Source organism: Notothenia rossii (genome assembly GCF_949606895.1).
Source record: "Notothenia rossii genome assembly, chromosome: 7".
NCBI lineage: Eukaryota > Metazoa > Chordata > Actinopteri > Perciformes > Nototheniidae > Notothenia > Notothenia rossii.
In genome coordinates this window covers 9,007,735-9,019,028 of record NC_136905.1, presented here as the reverse complement: position 1 = coordinate 9,019,028, position 11,294 = coordinate 9,007,735, and the positions used below count along the sequence as shown (strand labels likewise).

The window sequence follows — 11,294 nt, the reverse complement described above, 5'->3', positions numbered from 1 at the left end:
GCGAGTCAATCAGTAACACCTCCAGATCAGAGGTTAACTAAAGAGGCGATGTCTCGAGATGCTAATGGCAAACACCAAGAGTCACTATCAAGAGACAATAATTACATTTTGTGACGAAATAACTTCAACAGGATGTGAAGACAGCTGATTGTGAAACATTGGACCGTCTCTCAGTAACAGGAAACATGACAACCGGAAGCAACTCTAACTATATATTCTCTGAAACCAGAACTTGAATGATTATTTGTTAGATTGTGGTAAGATTACTATACCGTTACTTTAAAATGAATTCAGATAAACTGAGAAAGCATGCACAGATACCCTTTATTGTCAAATGTAACCAGGTAAAAAATAAACAGGTAACATATAAAATCACATTCTCTGTACATAAATTACACTCTTTTGTATAAGGGAATATATTGTCATGCATATACTGTCAGGTCTGCAAAGTCTTTCTACTTTAAATTCACTTTTAAAATCATTTCTTTTTAATTGATCTATTATTTCTAGTTCATTCTTTCTTTATGTAGTTTTAAATGTGTTCGGTTTTATATGAAAGCACTTTGTAACTTTGTTCTGAAAGGTGCTATATAAATAAATTGTATTATTATCTTATATCAATTTGTATTTTAATAGTATTTTGTTTGCCATCCTGCAGTTTTAAGGTTGATATGGACTTTATTTTAAACACATTTACTTTGGTCATTCTCTTTTGTACACTTTGATTTCATTGTAATCATTTTCACAGCATTTTATAACACAACATGATTGATGAATGAATGAAATGTTTTGGAATTGCTGAACCACTGTATTTATAAAAGAAGAACAAATTAAAGATATAGGCAAAGAAGTGAATTTTGATAGGACAAATAGACTAATTTAAACTTTAAAGGTAATACAATTTAATAGCTTTATGAACCAGAAAGCAGCAGCAGCCCCAAGCTCAGCATCAATGTGGAAGGTCCACTGAGCTGCCTCTGATCCAGAGACAGGAACACCTGTGTTAGAGGAAAGAGGACAAATCAGTAATAATTTGGAAGTTAACAAGTGTTAGGAAAAATATCACTCGTCACCGGCTTTAGCTTCAATATCAGGATCCATGTATTTATTATCCTTTCAAGACAGGAAGTACAAACAGACACATACAGAGCATCAGCTAGTTCCTGAACAGTGTCCTTCACATGCTGATATCCAAGAGAGGGAGTTACATAGTCACAAGATGGAGGAATACCGGTTCAAAGCAGTATACGATGTTTAGTTCAGATTAGCTAAAACTCACGTAATCAATAAACATGACAGTCATATGTCTATCTCCATAGAGGCTGAATCATCATGTTGATCGTTGTCACATAGCTATCATATACCTAAAACAGTGCTGACGCTCTTCTAGGTAATCATACATCCGGTTACGTACACAGCTACGTGGGGCCTTTGCTATCATGCGCTACTCTGATATTGGAAGAGTCATTTGACACTCATGTGACACAAGATAAAACACTGGTCAGCACCTTTAACTTCTACCATCTTTGTGGCCTCAGCGGAGCGTCCAGCAGCTGCATTTTCTGCAACGCAGGTGAAGTTCTGGAAGGTACCGGGGTTTGAGGGAGTCCACTTGAGCTTATTCTGGTTTACTGAGAAGTAGGTACCGATGGGGAAACCCTGCCTGAACGTCCATCTGACCGTACAGTCCACGTTTAGGGTGCAGCTTGTGAAGCAGGTGAATTCACCCAATCTGCCGGGAAACACGGTAGATTGGGTTGATGCTAACGCATCAACTAGAAAAGATAAGAAAGTTAATTTTGATAGCTGCAGTTGATCCAGGACCGCTCGAGTCCTCATTAACAGAAATAAATTACATCACATTAATCAAGTTCTGAGGTCTTCACACTGGCTTCCTGTCTCAAAATAATATACGTTAAAGGACTTCTGCTGGTTTATAAAGCACTGAGTCAAAACAAAAAAAATGTACGTTCCATATATCCGGATCAAATTACCCAAAAATATCTGCAAGTAAGCTAAAACTCACACTTGTTTTAAATCCAGGCTGAAGACTTTATTTTTTTCCACTGCTTTAAATAAAAATCTAATTCATATCTTTTACTGGACTTTACTTTATTGTTGTATTTTAAACTGGTCTTTTTGTATTTTGCATGTTTTCTAAAAATCATCTTGGCTGTAATTTGTAATGTGTTCCTTTTGCGCCATATATTAATGATTTTAATTAATTTAAAATGTTGAATTGCCTTGTGTTGAAATGTGCTTCATCAATAACATTGCCTTGCCTTATATCTACTCTTCCCTTCAGTAATACTTACAGCTGAGCAGATAACCCCGACTGAAAACTCTTGTCTGATAAACCGTAATCTCACACATGTATAATCCAGCAGCAGTGAGTCAAAGTGAAGCGTGACGTTGTTTCCTATGTTCACATCGTGGAGTCATTTTCTGTCCATCTTTGTACCAGACCACCGGGTCCGACAGCTGCGATGGGCCCGAGAAGCCTCCAGGTGGAGCACCATGGCACAGCAGATCCAGGGTCAGGTTTAGAGTTGGGACATTGTTTGGAGGACTGATTTGCACAGACACTGGATCTGCAACAGAAAGAGAGGATTTCCAAATCATGAAGGAAAGAAGAAGTACACGCATCAGAGATAATATTGTGAAATGATTTGTAACTTAAATTCTGCAACTTTTGCTTCAACAGAGTCAGTTGCAGTGTTGCAAGATCCTTTACTTAAGCAACAATACAGAAGAATGATGGTAAAATGAACTCAAAGTGTGTTTTACTTTTGACAGCAAGCTCTTTTTTTAAAAGGATAACCAGACTAAAATAAACATAAAATAATAAAAGCCAAAAGAAAATCCAGTATGCATGAACACATTTTACAACAATGACAAGCACACCAACATGAGGAACAGCCTCAATTCAAAGAAACCTCATGCATTCACACTTTTTTGTATTCAAATAGATTTAAAAGGATTGAACAAGATCAGCGTGTGTGATAACAAGCCTCTGCAGCTTGTTGAAAGTGTGTGGAGCAAACAGTAGGATTAGAGCGGCACAACATAATCTTGACTTCTGGTGCACTTTGAATAAAATCTATATTCAAAAAAAAAAATCCTGTTAGTGTGCCAAAAAGTACTGTGTGCATATTTGAAATGCAGTGGAGTTCTCCTAACTGCATCTGACACAATGTTCCCATATGATTACAGACCATCTTGCAAAGAGATCACAGAAGTTGCAACTGAGGGGAGGGTAAATGGCCTTTCCCCACTTTCCAACCCCTTACTTCTGGCTACCTTGCTTGGACTACACCCATATTCCAACTCAACATTCATTTGTTCTCACCTACACCAAGAAAAGTTACATTAATGCATGGTAGCGACACTATTGCTGCATCAAAATCTTTCCACAGGCAGTGTGTTGTAATGCTAATCGCAGTAATGAACTAGATTAGTGTCAGTTGAGGTGACATATCAAAGTAAAAGTACTCGTTCTGCAGAAGGAATTCATCTGGGATTGAATGTGGTAGTTGCTTGAAATTATATAAACATAAAGTAGGCCTACTATAGAATTGTACAGTAGAAAAAGTACAGTACTTAAAGGTCCCCTATTATAATGTTTTCATCAACATATTATAGGTCTCAGATATATACAAAACATGTCTCTGAAGTTTTTGGCTCGAAATACCAAACAGATCATTGCAGCATTACCCATAATCCCCTCTGTTTCAGCCCTGTTTCCAAAGTGCTGATTCTCTGTCTGTTACTTTAGATGAAAATAAGGAGCCCCTCCCTACGTCCCTCTGAGAGAGATTTGGTTAAAAATAATTCAATGGTGCTCTAGGAGGAGATTCAGGTGATAAGGTGGGGGGGGGGGGGGGGGGGGTACCTTGGTTGGTGATTGGCTAATGGTTACAGAAGCCAACAAATCGTTATGACATCATAAAGTGGCCAAAATCTGATCAGCTCATTTCCAGACAGGTTTTTATATTGTTGTCCCGTCCATCAAGAGTCCACGTCAGCGAGCTCCCGTTGAACGTGCGGCCCTTTAAGGAACAGCTGAAGACGCAGTCCGGGCTGCAGGAAGAGGAGCAGGTGAACGCCTTACTGAGACCAGCCGTCACCTGCCCGGTCCAGGAGATCTGATCCCAGGCCTGCACACCTGGAGCACCTGAAGAAGAGGAGGAGGAGGAGGATATTGGTATTCTTATTGAGGAAAAAGCTTTCTCACAGGCCTCTCTCACAAATTAGGTTATACTCCTGTTAAGTCCACAAGATATAGGATAATCATACTTTAAATCACAGCGTTGAGCAGGCGTAGACATTACATTAATAGGAATCTTTAAGAATGCATTAACTGCAGAAATAGAGATTACACTTTCTTTTTTTTATTATTCAATGTTTGCCATCACTATTTAAGGATTATTATTTGTTGTATATTAAACTTGTGTTCTGTGTAACATTGTCAATTTCAACATTATTTAGGTGGAGGCTTCGAATAAGCCCAGTGGGCCCAATCATATTTTTCCGCCTCATAAACACCTTCAGGTTGATATCACACAGAACAACCTAACGACTGAAATCAGAGCCCTGAAATAATTTATTTTGAAAATATATGTACAAATTAGAATTGCACTGCAGAATCTAAAATAATTATGAAAGCATGTTTTTTCTCTATTCTATTAAACATCAACAGCTTTAATATAACACACTGAAATATTTAACTCCTAATACAAATACATATTTTTAATATCAGGCCCTGAAATAACCTCAGCAGTGCAATACGGAATAAAACACAAACAAATGCTTAATTTAATATTTAGTCAGCATCATATCATAAGCTTATTATCACACCAAACCATCCTACTCTTCAAAAGATGTTTATGTAACTAAGTAAGTATGTAAGTGTGGTGACTATTGCCACTCAATATCACCGTGGATTGACACTGTGATTTTTCATTACACGTGTGGGCTCTCCATTTACGACGTACGAAATTATTGCAATTATTACCATCTATTCACCCCAAAACAGTGTATGTTTCCAACATGGTCGAAAACTGTTTGCTCACAGCCTCAATCACCCAAATAACCTGTGCCCTATTGCGCCATCTAGTGCCCAAAACAGACAACAAAAACATACAAATGGGCACAATACAATAGTACGTGAATAGGTAAGTAAATAAAGTGTTCTTACCCATCAGTGCCACCCGCAAAACACAGCAAAGGGTCTTCCAGGAGGGGGTAATTTCTGTAATGGCTGACTCCTCTGTGTGTTTAAACAAGAACTAAATAAACAGCTTTTTTTATACAAACTATGAGTTAGAGGCTGGTAGTTATACTCTGAACTGATCAAAAATATATACATATGTCAGTTACACCCATCATCTTGCTTCACATCAGAATTTACATGATGAAGCAATCTTTAGGAAACAAGGGAAATCTGGATTTAAGTACGTAGGTTTTGCAAGTGCTAAGGCGGTAGGACTTTTGTTTTTAATATTCTTTAAATATAGGTTAGCTTCAATTAAAAAGAAACAGTGACATGGCAGGTAGAAACATCCCTGTTGAATTTGCACAATTGTTTTTAGCCTTGCAACAGACACCAGATGGCTCCTTATCACCGGTTGCATTCGGGTTTCTAACGTCCAAATCTTGCAACTTTGTGGACCAATATTCAGAGCTGTCCACAATGTGTTTTCTAAATCAACATCTTTGGAAATATTGTTTGCAGTTCTGGATGAAAATATTCTACAGACAATACATACAATTATTCTGCTGGGTAATATATAAATATTTAAAACTCATTGGAGAATTTATTTGAATTCAAGGATTCTTAGAAAATGCAAACCCCTAACCTATTGCAAAGCCAGTTTGACACAGACCACTGCAGGGTGGCCCAACTCATCATGAAGAAAGGGAAGAAACACACTCTGGTGAAGAGTATAGGACTATGAGCCAATATATAAGATGTGTGTGTGTGTGTGTGTGTGTGTGTGTGTGTGTGTGTGTGTGTGTGTGTGTGTGTGTGTGTGTGTGTGTGTGTGTGTGTGTGTGTGTGTGTGTGTGTGTGTGTGTGTGTGCGTGCGTGCGTGTGTGTGTGTGTGTGTGTGTGTGTGTGTGTGTGTGTCAACGTACTTCCTTTAAATGTATTTTTTTGTTAGTCCAATTGTTTCTGTTTTGTTGAGAGCATGTTATGTTGTCTCATCATACCGGTGGAGGAGAGCGACCACGTACATTCACTCAAGTGTTGTACAAGTAACTCAAAATTGTACTTAAGTATTTCCATTATTAAATAGTACTTTATGCTTCTACTCCATTATATCTCAAAGGTGAATATAGAACTTTTACTCCACTTGATATATCTGACATGCTGTACATGTCACTTGTCATACAGTACACTTTTTTCCAAAGCAACTTACACACATTCAATACTGTGGAAAACTATTATATCCCACTGCACCACAGCCTCACTTTAGGTACTTTTTCAGATTGTGCATTAAAAAACATGTAATAAACCTTAAAGATGAATCCTTCAAGATTAACCCAGTGGAATAACTGTTTAATCTACAAAAGGTAAACAGCTGTAAACAACACTATTAACTCCAATAATGTCATTTATATTATGAGATATAAGATATGAAAGACTGAGGCAGAATGAGTACTTTAACAGTAACAGTAAATGTTGCTGTTAAGCCCTCTGTATTTATGCTTGAGTGAGGTTTTAAACACAGGACTTTTACTTTTAATGGAGTTCTTTGACATTCATGTATTGGTACTTTCACTTAAGTTAGGAACTGAATACTTCTCCCACCCCTGCATCATAGACTTGTGTCTATTGTTTATTTCTGGTCTATACTAAATAAAACAAAATACAAGTTCCCTATACTCTTTAAAATAAAGCCGACACATAAAATACGGGAAATGAGTCAATGGCCTGAGTTACAGAACGGCTTCTCAGCAAGCCAACTCAAATTATGTAAAAAAGCTTTAAGGTGTACGATCTGTTAACCGCCTAAATCTACAATATAATGTTTGACTCTTCTTGCCTTTTTCTGACACAGATCACTAAACTAAAAGTCATTTTTTAGCCTTCGGGATGTGGCATTTGAGTACTGGTATACATGTGCGATGTACTTTGAACTAGAGGAGGTACACTTACGGAAACATGTCCTACTATAACAACATGTATTACAGTAATGATTGCTTTTTATTACATTAAAAGATCATTATCACTGGAGAACAGGCGGGACTTCTCTGGTGAAATGCTTCGAAAGGCAAAACAGTCAAATGTTTGTTTATGAAAAGTCTGTTTATGTGAGAATGAAAATAGAAAGACGAAGGAAACATCCCTAAACAATGCATTTCTTTCACTCATGCAAACCCTTGGTGGAGTTTTAGTGCACCGCCATAAGAGAAGATTGTGTTTCTAATTACGGCTGGTTGACGTAACGTTTATTCATTCAGGTTGAACTTTGACTTTATTGCAGTAATTGAAATTCAGTGTCATTCCCAGAAATGGATGTGATGTTTGCATAGTATTTGCCGACAGCTCTTTTCTCCCCCTTTCTTCTCGTCATGATCTTTGTTTTTTAGATATGTTTCAGTAGTTTATATTTGCATGTTCTTGTCATATTCATTTCACACTTACAGTAAACAGGTAACATGAAAGAAAGTCAGGACATCATCATAAGCTACAGGGGGATTACAAATATTCGTCCAACTTACTTTTCAATTATCACTTTTTTAAACTTATGACACACAATAATTCTCAATAACAGATTATACAATGACTATGAGTAACAGAGGTGACTCTTCACAATAAGACTGTCTCATATTTCCACTGAACTGAATCAACCTCCAAAATTCCCCCTTCATTTATGATCCACTATTGACTTTAGGCATTGCATATTCACCCACAATACAAACAGACACCCACACGCTGCTGTGCCATCGGATTATTTCCATGTTCTTTCTATTCAGGGAATATACCATAAACTTTGCAAATAGGAAAAACAAAGCCCTCTTTGCTTTTTACGTACGTGAGAAAAAGAAACACTGTTTATGTGGGTGGATATCCACATACAGTACACAGCGTACAGTACAATATCGTTTTTAATATGAATGAACACTCAATTTAATACAAATGTGACATGAGAGTTACATACAATACATTCATTCTTTAGTCGAACATTAGTCAAATGTCACTTTGTGAGACATGTAAAGAAATAGCTCAGGTTGAACGGTGAAACAAACAGTAGCTAATTCAAGATAAATTATGAATTCAACCTTAATTTACTTCTGAAAACACTCCTTAATAGTACATTAACGATTTCATTATGGTAGCCAGAGATAGTATAACTTATCCATCAATTTCAAAAATTGGAGTCTCATCCCTAAAACATTGCCATTTAAAAAGAGCATGTCATTAATTATGAGTTAGATGCAGAGTTTATACAATTATGTGGTAAAAAAAGAAACCTAAACTGACCAAAAACCTCCAAAACAACACCTTAATTTATGGCTTTACTGAATGAAAAGCTATGGCCTCGTAAGATTGTAAATGCAGGGGTGGTTTTTTCGTTTTGGCCAGATCTAATGGAATAGTATACCCTTTAAAGTGTGCATACAATCCACTCATAATGCCATGATATATTAAATTCCAATATATGTTCAAATCTTTCAACGTTAAATGTAATTCCGGTATTTTTAATGATATTTGAAGCCTTAAAAACTGACCAAAAACCTTCAAAACAACACTTTGATTTATGGCTTTACCAAAGGACAAGCTACTACCTCTTAAGATTGTAAATGAAGGGGTGGTTTTTGGTTTTCGTCAGTCCTAATGGAAGGTTATACCCTTTAAAGTGTGCATACAATCCATTCATAATGCCATGATATATTATATTCCAATTTATTTTCAAATCTATTTGAAATGGTATTTGAAGCAATCAAATACCTCAACTTCATTTAAGGTTGAACAATGACAGGGATTCGCTTTGATAAGATTAAGGTGTGGTACAATACTTGCTTACAATGCAGGTGAAGTGAACCGTGTGCATAACTGACGGGTAGTCTGGTCCACTTTAATGAGTAACTAATGGGGGAGGGGACACTAGCCAAACATTCATTCATTACCCTTAGTTTAAAAAAAGGGAGTAACCCAAATATAACTTGTGTAGGCTATATGGTCTTGTTGCATTGATCTGGGTTAACGTGGAGTCGGCTGAAGACTCAAGACTTTCTGTCTTTAACTGAGGGTTCGCTCTTTCAAGACACCAACTTTGTTGTGATCAGATGCAAAGGGCTGCAGAATGTGTTGCAATTTTAACAAAAATGGACAAGGGCAATATCCTAATCGAAGCGATTGCATTGTTTGGTAAAAGCCAAATATGTGAAAATATTCTAAATGAAGTATCGTGGTGCTGCAAGGAAGTCCTGGATTACGAACTTTTCTAAAGACTTAAAATAAAAATGAAAAGGAATGCTGTCAATCGATTCAAAAATGTATTCGCATTATCGCAATAATAATCTGTAATTAATCATTATTAATTACCAGTATACAGTAAACAAAACATGTGTGGTGGTTCAGAAAAGCATGAAAAACTGAAAGAGAAATTATAGGGTTTTGAACCTTTAGTATTGCATGATTTCTGAATTATTAAATCCCACAATTTTCCGACACTTAGCTAAAACTTTGAGAAGCTGCCGTCACTAAGAGCTACTTCACTCCTGTGCAACTTCATTAAACTATCTTGAAGTTGGGCAAAATGCCTTTCCTCCATCTTCCCCACACCTAAAGCCAACGTATGCATCGCAGCAGTTACAGTGGAGGTAGTTATGGTTGCTCAACAGGCCTGGTTCCAGAACAAAATCACTCAGGGTGCATCTGAGATTAGAGAGGGTGCAGTGGTAAAGTGCTATTTTTATGATTGGGGAATGGACCTAACACCCTATAGGGGAGTCCTCACCTTCTCTAGGGGGGTCTGGGGGCATGCTCCCCCGGGAAGATTTTTTTTTAAATATTGAAGTTAAAAGTATCAATCTGGTGCACTTTGAGAGCAACATTAAGAGATCTATGGATCTATGTGCTCTTTGCTTGACACAGCCCCACCTAGTATCAGCAGAAAGTATTACAAATAATGATTACCAAAAAAAAATGTTTTAAATGTATTTTTTTTTTTTAAATATATATATATATATACAATATATTTTAAGTTCATGTTTAATCATCTGATTCGTCTGTATATTACTGTTTTAGTCTGTATTCTTCTAATTAGTGTCTACAGTGTGTGCCTATTGAGACGTTTTGATTCATGTGGGACAAAACCCCATCATGCCCCTCCCTCTCACTGTCTAAGTCAATGGTGACTGTAAAAACTACACTGCGCATGCTCAGAGTATTTTTCAATTTAATGTGTGTGGCCAAAAAAATATGACCATAGGGGCACTGAGCTGCCATCCCCACCATCCGTCATCTCACATAATTCAGAGCTGATTGGCTGTAAGTAGGCCTACGTGTGCCACGAAAAGTGTGGTGTGTGAAGAGGAGACGAGAGAGTTGCAGTGACGCGTCCTAAAACCCGGAAGCTGCGCATTGTTTCCCTCGACAAAAAAGCAATGGGATTTCTCCATAGGATTTTAGAAAATAGCTCCAAATAAGATCTGTGGGAAACGTACCTGTTAGATAAATGCAGGTTTGGTTCAGCCGGATAATATCCACATGTCTACCCTACTTTTATAATTTTCGAATAATAAATCTATCGATTAGATTTATGATAGACTTTTGAAACTACAAGAAGGTAAGGAGGACTTTTACAAACAAGTAATAGAGATTTTTGTCCAGAAGGATAGGCAAATGCACTTCATCTTCAATTCAAGGTAAGACCGCCATTTTATTGAAAATGGGATCTTACTAAGAGAGAACAATTACATATTTAAATGATACAATTACATTTTTATATTTTGATTTAGGTAAAAATATAATATTTGTAAACCTGAAGAGTCAGTGCCAGTGCCTCACCAGCCATGAACCTCACTGCGCGTCACTGCAGAAGCTTTTATATAAACATCTACGTTTTTTGTGCCCCACCACTTTTGTACATATAAAAACGCCGCTGCTTACTTGAACCAAAATGTCTACATGCTTAGAAGAAGGTGGCATCTTTTTTACATGAATATTCCATTCAATCTCTGTTTTGAAACCATGAGCTGCAAAATGAGCGCCTTACCCCACTGTACAGGAGAGTTGGGTACTTTTTTAAATATACCTGTGCAGGCTCTGTTTTGCCGAG

General features: G+C 37.0%; 1 long non-coding RNA gene across 1 annotated transcript; it reads right to left on the bottom strand.

Moving 5' to 3' along the window:
- Positions 1 to 847: 847 nt before the first annotated feature.
- LOC307047154 lies at positions 848 to 5,332 on the bottom strand. The gene is made up of 4 exons (XR_013810364.1): positions 5,198 to 5,332; positions 3,893 to 4,174; positions 1,509 to 2,591; positions 848 to 998 (listed from the first exon to the last, which is right to left on the bottom strand). It is a non-coding gene; the product is annotated as an uncharacterized lncRNA (long non-coding RNA).
- Between the last annotated feature and the right edge of the window lie 5,962 nt (positions 5,333 to 11,294).